General features: G+C 35.0%; 1 protein-coding gene across 1 annotated transcript in view; it reads left to right on the top strand.

Moving 5' to 3' along the window:
* Ccser1 (coiled-coil serine rich protein 1) overlaps nucleotides 1-13,735 on the top strand; it is a 389,496-nt gene that overhangs the window by 179,598 nt on the left and 196,163 nt on the right.

Below are 13,735 nucleotides of genomic sequence, written 5' to 3'. Positions count from 1 at the left end.
CATTTTGTTTTTTCCCTTCCCCTCCCCAAATTATACTAACATCAAATACAGTGAAAACAGGGGTTATACCGTGGGGGAGGGACATACCAAAAAACAAAAAAAATCACAAGGTACATTATAAATACGTTACAAACAATAGCAAGAAAGATAACACCACTTGTGTCCCATCATCTTATCTGGTCATATGTACATAGCTTTTGACCTTTCTGCTTGTCCCAGACATACACTAGTTATTGCAAATAAGGGAAACCATAGAACCTATGTTTCTTTGGGCCTGGCTTACTTTACTTAATGTAATTTTTTCCAAGTCTTTCCATTTCCTAACAGGGGCAATGTCATTCTTTCTGATGGAGGCATAGACTTGTGTATATATACCACATTTTCTTGATCTATTCATCTACTGAGGGACATCTGGGTTAGTTCCTTATCTTAGCTATGGTAAATAATGCTGCAATAAACATAGTTGTGCTGATAGCTTTAGTGTGGTCTTGTTTGTGATCATTTGGGTAAATGCCCAAAAGTGGGATTGCTGGATCATAGGGAATCTTTATGTATGTAGAGTCTTTTGAGGAACCCCCATACTGCTTTCCAGTGTGGTTGAACGAGTTTGCATTCCCACCAACAATGCAGTAGGGTTCTCTTTTGGGTACATCCCGTCCAGCTTCTGTTGTTATTAGGTTTCTTGATTATAGCCATTTTAACTGGGGTGAGGTGGTATCTCAATGTTGTTTTGATCTGCATTTCTTTTATGGCTAGAGAAGTTGAGCATTTCTTCATGTGTCTATTGGCCATTCTTATTTCCTCTTCAGAGAAGTTTCTCTTTATGCCTTTGGCCCACTAATTTATTGGGTGGTTGTTTCTATGAGGATTTGTTGTTGGGGGATTTAATATTTTGAGTTCCAGGTATATTTTGGATAAGAGACCCTTGTCCATTGTATGGCTAGTGAAGATCTTCTCCCAATCCGTGGGCTTTCTATTGATCTTGCTAGCTATGTCCTTTGCCATGCAGAAGCTCTGCAATTTCATGCAATCCCTTTTGTCCAACCTTTCTTTGATTTTTTGTGTTTCTGGGTCTCTATTAAGAAAATTTCAGCCTGTGCCAAGACGACCTAGGGTATCTCCTATTCCATCTTGTAATGTTTTCAGAGTGTCTGCTTTGACTTGGAGGTCTTTACTCCATTTGGAGTTGATTTTGGTGCAGGGTGATATATAAGGATCCAGCTTTAGTTTTCTATAGGTGATTAATCAATTTTGCCAGCACCATTTACTGATGAGGCTGTCTTTCTTTCATTCTATTTTTTTAGCTCCCTTATCGAAGATTAGTTGGCTATAGTTCTGTAGGTTCATTTCTGGGTTTTCAATTCTATTCCATTGATTCTAAGGTCTGTTCTTGTGCTAGTACCAAGCTGTTTTGATTACTATGGCTTTGTAGTTGTTTGAAGTTTGATATTGATATTCCTCCAGCACTGTTCTTTCGTTAAGGATCATTTTTGCTATTCGGGTTCTTTTATTGGTCCATATGAATTTTTGGATTGCCTCTTCTATTTCCTTGAAGAATGAAGTTGGAATATTGATAGGTATCATATTGAATTTGTAGATAGCCTTGGGAAGTATTGACATTTTTATGATGTTGATCCTTCCAATCCAGGAGAATGGGAGGTTTTTCTACTTTCTAAGTTCTGCTTTGATTTTCTTTTTCAGGCTTTTAAAGTTTTAATCGTAGAGGTCCTTTACTTCTTTAGTTAATTCCGAGATATTTTATTTTTTGTGAGGCTATTACAAAAAGAGTTGCTTTCCTGAGTTCAGCTGCGCTCTTCTCATTGTTGGCATACAGAAAAGCCATTCATTTTTGAGGGTTAATTTTATACCCTGCTACTTTGCCAAAGTTTCAAATCAGCTCAAGTAATTTGGGAGTGGAGTACATTGGATTCTTTAAATACAAGATCATGTCATCTGCAAAGAGGGAGAGTTTTACTTCATCTTTCCCTATTTGGGTCCTCTTTATGTTTGCATCTTGTATTATTTCTGTAGCTAGGCATTCTAATACTAAATTGAAGAGAAGTGGAGAGAGTGGACATCTTTGTCTGGTTCCTGAGTATAGAGGAAATGGCTTTAGTTTTTCACCATTAAGTATAATGCTGGTTGTAGGTTTGTCATATACACCCTTTATTGTATTGAGAAATGTTCCCTGGATTCCTAGTTTTTCCAGAGCCTTCATCATAAAGGGGTGGTGGATCTTGTCAAATGCGTCTCTGTATCTATTGAGATAGATCTATACTTGCTCTTGTTGATATGCCGAATTATATTAATTGTTTTGTGTATATTGAACCAGCTTTGCATCCCTGAAATGAATCCTGTTTGATTGTGGTGTATGATTTTTTGGATGAATTGTTGAAGTTGATTGACCAAAATTTGGTTGAAATCATTTTAATACATTGCTTTCACCTTTCCCTCTACTTATAACCACGACTTGGTGTTTTTCTTTTCTTTTGCTTATAAAATATAAAATTTATAAAAAGAAGCTGAGCACAGGAGATGAGTCCTAGAGAATGAAGCAGGAAGATTATGAGTTTGAAGCCAGCCATGGATACATAGTGACACTTGGCCTAATAACCATACGTTAATACTGATTCATCCTTCAAAACCCATAGCTCTGAGAACTGTGGATGTGCTGTATTTCACATCTCTCACAACATGCACACATGGCAGGTTATTAGTATCTTCTCCATATAAATAGAGAAGACACTGAGTCTTACAGTGGGGGATTAACTGTTGATGATCATGAAATAATATGTAGCAGAATTAGTTTTCACCTTCAGAAGACAGGTCAAGAAATCATGTTTTCAACTATAGCCCTTCTATAAACACATAGCTAGTAGCTTGGACTCAACAGTGGTGAAGGAAACAATGCTCATTGAACTTTTTTCTCTGAATGCATGTAAAAAATGCCACAGGTGACAAGGTTTTTGTTTATTCAATGAACGAAAACCAAATGTCAAGACAAACTCATCAGGCCAGGAGACCAATGAATGACAGAAAAGACACACAAACAAAACTAATCATATGATCATAAAATTGAGCATATGGGCCCTGAATTTATGATGTAGCTGCTTCCTGATAACTTTATACTGTTGAAAATGGAAGTCAGTGTGCTCTCCCGTTCATCATGAAATACCCATATGCTACATTCATGATCTCAGGCCGGCTAGAACTGTGTTCCCAGACCATGTCCAGCATCACTGAGTATCAGGCCATCTATGACATCATATCACATCACATCACATGACATCATATCACATCACCAGTATGGGAGATGAGGAAATTTACAATTTCAAACTTAAGTTTTTCTACAGAAGAAATGTTATTGTTTTCCCATCTTTCCCACATGGAAAATCCATGCCAAGCCATTGTTGATACCTATTCTAAGGAATGAAAGCTACTATGAAAGCCAGTTAAATCGGGGCTTTGTCTTTAACAGAAGCGACAATTCTATCTTCATATACTCATTGTCTAAGGATCCAAATTATGCGGATGTTTTTTGTTTTCATTTTTGTCTTTTTTGTTTTCATTTTTGTTTTTTTACTTTGTAAAGACCCACTGTTCACTGACAAAGTCAGTTTTGTCCTTTTGTTTTTATGGAGCACCAACTTATCATCACATAACTTGATGTGTAGACCATCAATTTCTTTGGCCAAACAACCTGAGTAAATGCAGCACTATTTTTCTTCCATGTGCAAATTTATGCAGCTGAACAAGATGAAAAGAAAAACCCAAAGCCATGCTGAGTTGAATTTAAATAGGAAATACTCAAGTGGAAATGTCAACAAATTGAATATACAGATTTAAACTAGTTTGGTCTCAAGGCATAAATTTTGAAATCCTCTTCAAATAGATTCAAAGCTATGAAATCATGAAATCATCTAAAGGCAAAAAAAACCATATTGAGAGACCAGAAGGGAATCAGGGCTAAGCCTTTTAAAACTTTGTCATGTAGAGGAAGCATATTAAAAACTAAGTCAATGAAAGTTCTGCCAGCATAGTGCTAGCAGTATGTAAGTGATTCCATTTAGATTGTAATAACAACATTATCAGTCAGGAACTTTTAAAAGCAGTATATATACATATACATATATTTTGAGGGATTGACGTCAGGGCCTGTCACATGCTCAGGTTGCTTGATCATCCCTGGTGCTCTACCATTTCAGCCATACTTCCAGTCTTTTTGTCAACTAATTTGGAGGTGGAGTCTTATGGACTTTACTTCCCAGGCTGACTTTGAACAGCCATTCTGTTCTTTGGATCTGAGGGACCATAATGCTGAAAAGCCAGAATTATAGCTGTGAGCTGAGCCACCAATACCTGACTTAAATCATTCTCTTAATGTGTATTATATTTTAAAAATTAGGTAAGAGTATGCCATGGTAAGCGAATATAAACCTCACGTCTTGTATTTACCATATCTTCTGATTGTATCATTTTTTTTTCTTATGCTCAGTTTCATCTTGTATTTACCTGCTTATTATGACTCTAGGAGAAATAGGCTATACCCCTGTATTTGTATAGCAAGACTACCTCATCCACATTTAAGCACAGTCTGTGATGTTTCCACAATGATGGAGTGCCTAATCAGACCTTCCTCAGGAATTATCTCCTTGTTAAATGACACAGGAGTGAAGTGTTCACCTCCTAATTTGTTCATCACTCTACAATATATGAATTAAACTATAATTAGCCAACCATGTTTTTCCTCCTGGCTTTCAATCTTATTAATAAAGTGAACTCATGCAGCAAGGACATATTTTAAAGTACATCTTGCCATACAGTAGGCATCAATTTGGTTTTTCCTCCCAATGGGTGGAAAATGAATTTTATCTCCAATCTGGATTTATGAAGAACTTTACTTCCAATAACTTGTTCCTAATAACTGAGCATGTAATTTATTAATAGAGAATTGAGAGCAGGTATTTGAAAACAAGTCTTGACATTTGAATGCATTACATAAAATAATGAAATCCATTATTTCCTACCAGGATATGATCAGTAGAGCTTTCAACCTCTTCGGTAATGACTGCAGCTTCATAATCAGTCCATTAAGCACAAGATAACTCTTATGAACCTAAATGAGTGTTGGTATAGGCCCATGAGTATTCTACTTAACATCCACAGACTTGAGGTAGAAGAACTCTTACTTGGTGATGACTGAATGAGTATAGTAAAACTTGAGTATACAATATTGAGGATCACTTGGCGTAGTTCTGTTTTGTGTATCTGAATATAAAATTTGATATTAAAGTTTTCATAATTTTTAACATTTCTAGATTACATTTTGTCATGTAAAACTTAGATAGCCAGTCATGTCATATTTATATTTTAAATTTCTAAAGTCTGAACACATGTATGTAGGTGTAAATATGATTATTTACATTTGCCTATTTTGTGACATAGAATTCAAATATATTTATATTGCAGACAGTCTTTGGCTTAAGGAAGGGGAAATTTATTCCCATTCAATACCATATCTTTTTATTTAAATGAGGATGATTAGAATTATTTCATGAAATATGAGATTACTAGAGTTCTATTCATTTGTCAAATTATAGTTAATTTTCCTTTGCTCAAACTGAAATTATATTTCTATACTAAATCTACAGTATTTCTTCATTTTCCTTCTGCATACCAGATGCTCTTTTAACTCTTGATAGCATAGCTTTTTAACAAACTTGCCAAGAATCACTCTGATAATACTATTAAATATCAAGGATATGAAATAGTAGAAACAAATAAATATACATTAATACTACAGTTGCACATTTGTTGTGTAGAGAAATAGTTTCAGTTGATTCACAAATCAACAAAAATCATTGTCATTTATTTAATATAAAGCCTTACTACCATACTCTGTCTTAAAAGAATAATTGAGAAGTCGGGTGTTGGTGGCTCATGGGTGCTGGTGGCTCACACCTGTAAGCCTAGCTCAAGGCTAGTGCTCTACCACTTGAGCCACAGCGCCACTTCTGGTATTTTTCTTTTTGCTTATGTGGTGCTGAGGAATTGAACCCAGGGCCTCAGGCATGCAAGGCAAGCGCTCTACCACTGAGCCACCTTCCCAGCCCGTTGGCATATATTCTTTCTCCTTAATTTTGTAACTATTATTTTAATTTTGTGCTTTTAGGCCTGAAATGCTTGCTACTTATTTAAGCCTAAGAGAATGTGTGCAAAGGTAATCTTTAAAACAGAAATCACTTCCTAGGTCTTGAAACTGCCTGCCATGCAGAGAAATGAGCAAGATGGGTAGGTCTCTCTAGTCTCTTCCATTGACCGTTACCCAGTTTGTTTTCATAGGCATGGTGATAAACTAACTAACTTCTTCCTCTAACAACAAGTTGTCTACTATCAAACAGTCTCCCTGGAATACCAAGCCAATTGTAGTTGATTTACCTGTTCTCCAGTGAAAACTCCAAAATCTGTTTCTGATTTCTCTCATTGGGCTTTAGAACTGTGTTTTAGCACCTAGTTTTTGACATCTATAAACCTGAACTGATTTTATGCTATACTCAATCCTTCCTCCTTCTCCTCTTGTATTCCTACTTGTGGTTATTCATGTCAATCTCCCCAAGTACAAGCTTCTGTAATGCAACCCCTTTTCTAATTCACACACTGAACCTTGTAAATTCTATGTTCAAGAATCATTCTTCTAATCAGCGTGGGTAACATGCCCAGCTTTAATGGTTCTTCAAATATTCTTCTCGCCTCTAATCTTCCACACGTTTTTGGAAAGTTTCATACTTACCATATGTATCACAATTTAGAATCACTCTGTCTTGATAATGGAACGGATTTGTTGAAAGTTAAATAACTAGACACCCCAACAGTTGGAAATATTTGTAATGTTCCAAGTCTGAAGAGTCAACCAGGAGATTTAAAAAAAAGAACCCTGTCTTCATGAGAACAGAGTAAAGAATTTTCCAGAGTTTGGCAAAACTAGGGAGAAATGCTACACATGGATGTTTTAATTCTGAATTCTTAAAGAAGGAGAGATTTCTTTATAAAGACAACATAGGAACTGGGTTAGAATTAACTTCTGTAATGGAAAGAAAGATGTTCTTATACAGATAAGGAAAACTTCAAGCCTATTTCCAGGAAGATAGGACTTAAGCAAGCTGTTGTTCATAACATCCAGTGGTTAAGCTTAGGGGCAAACGGCTAGAGCAGAGCTGTCAGTAAGATAGTGGGATGAAGCTTCCAAAACACACTGCCTTGGGTCTAATTCTAACCTTCCTTGATGGAAAGATAAAAGTCTTACAACACAAAAGTCAGACAACTGAAAGTCAGGTTCCTTTTTCTCTCCCATTGATTTTTTTTATTTCCTAATGCTTCTTAATGCTCCTATTTTTATTAGTCTTCCATTGTGTCTTAAATTCAAATGATCACTGCCAGTATTTCACATCTGGTTTGTGAGACTTGTCTTATCAGGGACCAAAAGCATGAGAAGACAGTTGAACCTCACCGTGTATGAAGTTGTGCGATGAGTGGACAATTCCAAGTGAAGACCTGCAGCTGATTATTAATATTTAGATCCTCAGCATCCATTTAAATATTACATGAATGTTTAATCCTTTGGATATTTTGAACTCAGATAAGGTCAGTAGTTAATATTAACTAACTAGAATAAAACCAAATTTCTTAGAAAAGTAGAGCTTAGTGGGGTCTGTTAATCGAAGATTTTTTCAAGAGGAGGAAGAAGAAAATAATGAGTATGGGGTATGTATTTTACTTTATTTTAAGAAGTCAAAAAGTAAAATAAATGCTTCATTTCATTAAACAAATATATAAAAACTACTCTTAATGTGAGGCTTACAAAATATGCTTGTTTTTCAAGAAAAAAAAATTAAACCTCATGAAAGGCAAAAACAGTAGCTTCATGTTTAAAGGATATCAGTGGTAAAATCAGTGCATTATAATTTTTTTTAAAAAACAACATGGTCAATAATCTAATTGGTCAGTTATTGAATCCCTTTTATATTTTCTTGCTTCTTCAGTAAAATAATAAACAAGCTATGGAAATGTTTTTTTTCTTTTCTTTTCTTTCTTCCCAGCCCCTGAAAATGTTTTTAATTGAATGTAAAAGATGGATAAATGCCTTAGAGAATTTTTTCATATGTAATTTCTGTTCAAAAATTAAACTTTATAAATTTTGATTATAAAATTTTATTTTTAATACATTTTTATTGTAAAAATTCAGTACAGAGGGGTTACAGTTACATGAGCAAGGTAATGAGTCCATTTCGTATCAAGAATTGTTTTCTTCAGGCTGGGAAGGTGGCTCAGTGGTAGAGCGCTTGCCTTGCATGCATGAGGCCCTGGGTTCGATTCCTCAGCACCACATAAGCAAAAAGAAAAAAGCCGGAAGTGGTGCTGTGGCTCAAGTGGTAGAGCACTAGCCTTGAGCTGAAGAGCTGAGGGACAGCACCCAGGCCCAGACCGGACCCCCCCCCAAAAAAAAGAATTGTTGCCTCCTTCTTTGTTTTTCCCTTACCATCCCTTCCCTCCCACCTCCACAACTACACTCCTCCCCCCCCACATAAATTGTAAAGTTCATTTTTCAACATAGTGTCTTGTACATCTCATTGTTAAAATGGGTCAACCTGTATCCCTATTTAAGCATTTTGTTTTTTCTTTTCCCCTCCCCAAGCTAGAGAAGTGTATATGCAAGATTCAGGGCACCAACATCAAATACAGTGAAAACAGGGGCTATACCATGGGGGAAGAACATACAAAGAAACAAAAGAATCACATAGTACTTTATAAATATGTTAAAAACTATAGCAAGAAAGAAAACCACTTGTGTCCCTATCGTGGGATTCATTTCACTTAACATCATCTTATCTGGTCATATGTACATAGCTTTTGACCTTTTCTAATCAAGAACTCTAATAACAACAGATGCTGGAGGGGATGTGGACAGAAGGGAACCCTACTGCATTGTTCGTGGGATTGTAAACTTGTTCAACCACTTTGGAAAGCAGTATGGAGGTTCCTCAAAAGACTCCACATAGAGCTTCCCTGTGATCCAACAATGTCACTTTTGGGCATTTACTCAAATGATCACAAACAAGTTCATACCAAAGCTACCAGCACAACTATGTTTATTGCAGCATTATTTACCATAGCAAATATATGAAACCAACCCAGATGCCCCTCAGTAGATGAATGGATCAAGAAAATGTGGCATATATATACAATGGAATTCTATGCCTTCATCAGAAAGAATGACATTGCCCCATTTGTTAGGAAATAGAAAGACTTGGAAAAATTATATTAAGTGAAGTAAACCAGGCACAAAGAAACATAAGTCCCATGGTTTTCCTTATTTGCAATAACTAGTATATTTTTATTTTTAATTAGCACATATTAAAAACAGGTGAGGATATTTTGTGGTAATATCCCAAGTGAGTACAGTTTACTTTAAACAAGTTCACTGCCTTTGTTGTATTTCCATAAATTTAGATTTATAAGATTCATAGTAAAAACAATTGGTTTTAGTAATTTAGTGTAGCATTAATAGCTTGAGTGCTTCATAATTTAATCCAAAAGGAAAAATGCTTCAAAGTCAAATTTGCAATATTACCATCTAATGGTACTTGTTATCACCTATTATTATTGAGTAATTACTAAGTAAAAATATTTGAAGTATTATCTTTATTTTTACAATGACCCAATTTTCATATCTGAATTTCAATGCCCCATATTAATTTTAGATTTTTTGTTTCCTGTCTCACAATGGTTAAAGCATATCATCAAGCAATATTTCATTTTCATTCTCACTCTCCTCTGTCTTTGGCAATACTCTAATTTGAACTCAGAGCCTTGTGCTTGCTTGAGAAATGCTTTACTGCTGGGCCACACATCTGAGCCATTTTTGCTTTTTGATTATTTTTCAGTTAGACTCCCCGTCCCTCTTTTGTCTACCAGTTCTCCTAGTTGTCTCCTACATCACTGAGGTTATGAGGTTCATGCTACCACAGCCCATTGATTTGTAGAAGTGGGGAACTTTCGAATCATGTCCCCAGGCTTCCCTTGAATTTTGCCTGGAAACATAGGCATGAGCCACAGGGCCCAAGTACAATATTTACTTTGCAAGTGCATGACACTCGCATGATTGCATGGACAGCTATATACATTTATAGCTAAAATTCTTTCAAAGTTGAAATTCAGATTGGTTTGGTTTTGGTGCTAGTATTGAGGCTTTGACTCAGGACCTGGGCCTTGATCTTGTTCACTCAAGATCGGCATTCTATACTGTGAGTCTCAGCTCTGTTTCTGGCTTCTTGCTCATTAATTGAAGATAAAAGTCATACAGACTTTCCTGTCCCAGCTGGCATCAAACTGCCATCCTCAGAATTTGGCTTCTTGATTAGCAAAGCTAACAGGCATGCACTGTTATTGCCCAGTTCCTCACTCTTTTTTTTTTACTTGTAACTCACTGATTATCCTAGCTTGGATTTGATTTTCCAAGAAAAATGAATAACTCTTTTTGGTATTTTGTTTTTCTTTAACAAACAAACAAATAATCAGGTTGGAAGTAATTTCTATTTAAATTCTACCTTTTACACTTAATAATAGCTCAAGGGATATAATTTCAAGGAGCATCTGTTTCTCAATTGTAATATATGGCTAGCTTCATAAGGCTTTGCAAGAATTAAATTGGAAAAGTAATATAATATCCTTCTAGCATACCTTTTGTATAAGAATTCTTGATAAGTATTAAGTAGCATTATTAATTAGAATCACATTTACAAGTAAGCACAATCTCTTACCAGTATGATTTTTTACCCCCTGAAGAAATCAAGGCTCATTAGATTTTGGAAATATTAGAATTTCTGTTTGTTGAAATGGATTCATTCCATTTCAAGGAAGTGTTACTTATCTCCCTAACATGAAACACTGATCGTTTAATATTTAAGCTCTTATTTCTAAATTCATTATGCCTTTTATATACTAAGGTCTATGAAATTTATGCAAATAAATGACTTTTAAAATACTGTCTAGTTGTATTTTAATAAGCTGAGGATATTATTTAAGTAGAAGTAAAGAAAATATACACTACCTTTAAAGTTTTATATAAAATGTGTGTGCATTTGAAGGAACACATACTATTCACCATTTATTTTATATCACCATATTAAATCTTCCTGCCGACAGCACAGAGAAAATTATAATGATTTAAAGAGTGAATCTTTATCAGTATTTGACAGAGAAGGAAAATGATGATAACACGCAAACAGTTATTTATATCAAAATTTAACTTGACTGTGGCAATTGCTCAGTACTTGATTTGTGCATTCATTCTGGGTAAGAGAAATTTTTTTGGAATCATTGGGTCTCCTTCTAAGCAGAATTTTGAAATATGAAAATATAACTTTTAAGTGGTTTCTCAATGATTATTAAAATTCCAATGAGAAGTTGCATAGCATGTTTAGACTTATTTTCTTTTAAAGGCATTCTAAAGGTATTCTCTGATTTTTGTTAAGTTATCTCTTCACCTTTTTATGTTTAGTAATGGACACCAATCAGTTTCTCCTTATTCCTTCATCTCATACCAGAAAAAAAGTTTCCATTGTCAAAAATTTAAATAAAACACAAAAAAATATGACCCATGTATCTAATACAGGAGATTCTGAACTTTGTGTTGGCATGTTTTAATGGAGTAGTATTTATATATTTGTGTAGTATTCATACATTTTTACAAATTTCATTTTGCCCAGTTCCTCATGGATATTTCAGATTAGAATTCATTAATTCCAGCCGGGTGCCAATGGCTCAAGCCAATAGTCTTAGCTTTTCACGAGATTCAGATCTGAAGATGATGGTTCAAAACCAGCCTGAGCAGACAAAGCCTAGAGACACTTCACACTCATTTGTAATAACTGGAATGTGTCTATAAATCCACATGTCAACCCAATGGACAGTAAAAGACCAATTAATTACACTTGAACAACAGCATTCTAAACATTCACACAGTGAGAAGAAAGGAGGATATGCTTGGAAGAGGATCACAATGGCTCAATAGCTATGTGCATATGACCAAAGAAAACGATGCTTATCAAAATGAACTCCAAGAATGAGAAACCAGAGTTTTGTTATTGTACTGTTGCAGTTATTAGTTTTTATTTTTTTCCTTCAGTTTATTCTGTTTTGTCACTGTCTTTTTATTTCTGTACCATGTGTCTTGTATATACGCTTATCTGATGGGAGAGGGGAGGGGAAAGCACAGAAAAGTTGGGACAAAAGGTGAACCAACTCAGCAAAGATACTCACTGGATACTATGTTGGAAATGGACTCTACACCTTGAGGGGGAAGGGATCAAGAGGGGAAAAACTGGGAGAAAAATGAGAAAAGACAGACACAGTTAAAAAATGACTTGTGCAACTGTATCCACCCTGTACATCACCTTTACAATAAAATTTAAATTAAAAAAAAGGAAAAGAGTGACAATTGTAGGTGTCACTCAAGTGGTAGAGCACCAGCCATGAATGGAAAAAGCCAGTCAGGGGTTCAAGGTCCTGAGTTTTAGCTCTACAACTGGAATCATAACAAGAACAAAAATCACTGATCACATACAAACTTCAGTGAACTTTTAATGTCACTTTATGTGTGATCTGTAAGTTTGCTCAAGGGGTACTGTTCTGTTACTGATTATAAAGGGTAAACCTGTCTGGGAAACATAACCAGGTTGTTCTTTTACCTAGTGATATTTGTTGGTATACCAAAGAAATTAAATTTGCTGGAATTTTTATCTAGATCTCATTAAAAGGAAGTCACTCTTTCCAAATTGTACACAGGGAGCTTTCAATCCTGTTTGGCCACCTTGTCTGTTGATAAGCAGTTCATTTTGTTTGCCATTCTCTTGTTAAGTGAGTTGGGAGACTGAACTGTCACATTTCTCTTTGAGGAAGTATTTTGGTAGGTTGGCAGTATGGTGACTATAAAGTTGCTTTGGTATAAAGTTTTTTTTTTCATTTTGAGGTATAAAAGATGAAATCTAGATAATCTCGGGCAATATTTACTTCATACATTTTTATTTACTGTTAGTCCATTATCCAAAAATACAGTTGAATTGCCCCTCCTTTTTTTTTACATACTTTTACATTTTAAAACATCTCACCTATATTTTTATTTTTTCAATATTTAGGTAGCATTTTACTTATATTACAATCAATATGGCAATTTCTATTTGTATCAGTTAGAATCTCACATTGGTACAGGTTCTGAAAGGAGTTTTAGAGGGTTTTTTTTGGCTGTACTTTTGGTTTAACTTTAATGATTTATACACTGGATACTTTAACATTATAAACAGATGTTTGCGGTTTGAATCTACAAGTGGTTATAAAATGTTCTTATTGATTCAATTAATATTTAACATACATCTTGTGTAAAGCAGTCACAGGAATGACAGAAATACACATAATCCCTTGAAACCTTCACAGCCTAATAACTTCCAGATTTTTTCATTCTGTTTTTCATTCCTATATCTACAGTTCCTGTTTTCTGTGGCAATTTGACTTTGTAATTCCTAGGTTTGAATGGATTGGTGCACAGAAATTGCTGTTTCCTTAAAACAACTATTATTCCCTCGTTATTTCTCTAATACTTAATCACTTAAGCACAGTACACACAAACTAGCTCTTCTCACTGATAAGAGTATGAATAGAAGACACATATTTTTGGCATTAG

Source organism: Dipodomys spectabilis, unplaced genomic scaffold, assembly GCF_019054845.1.
Source record: "Dipodomys spectabilis isolate Male_0828 unplaced genomic scaffold, ASM1905484v1 ptg000297l, whole genome shotgun sequence".
NCBI classification, from domain to species: Eukaryota; Metazoa; Chordata; class Mammalia; order Rodentia; family Heteromyidae; genus Dipodomys; species Dipodomys spectabilis.
The sequence above is the reverse complement of the archived record's forward strand: the minus strand, read 5'-3'. Positions and strand labels throughout refer to the sequence as shown.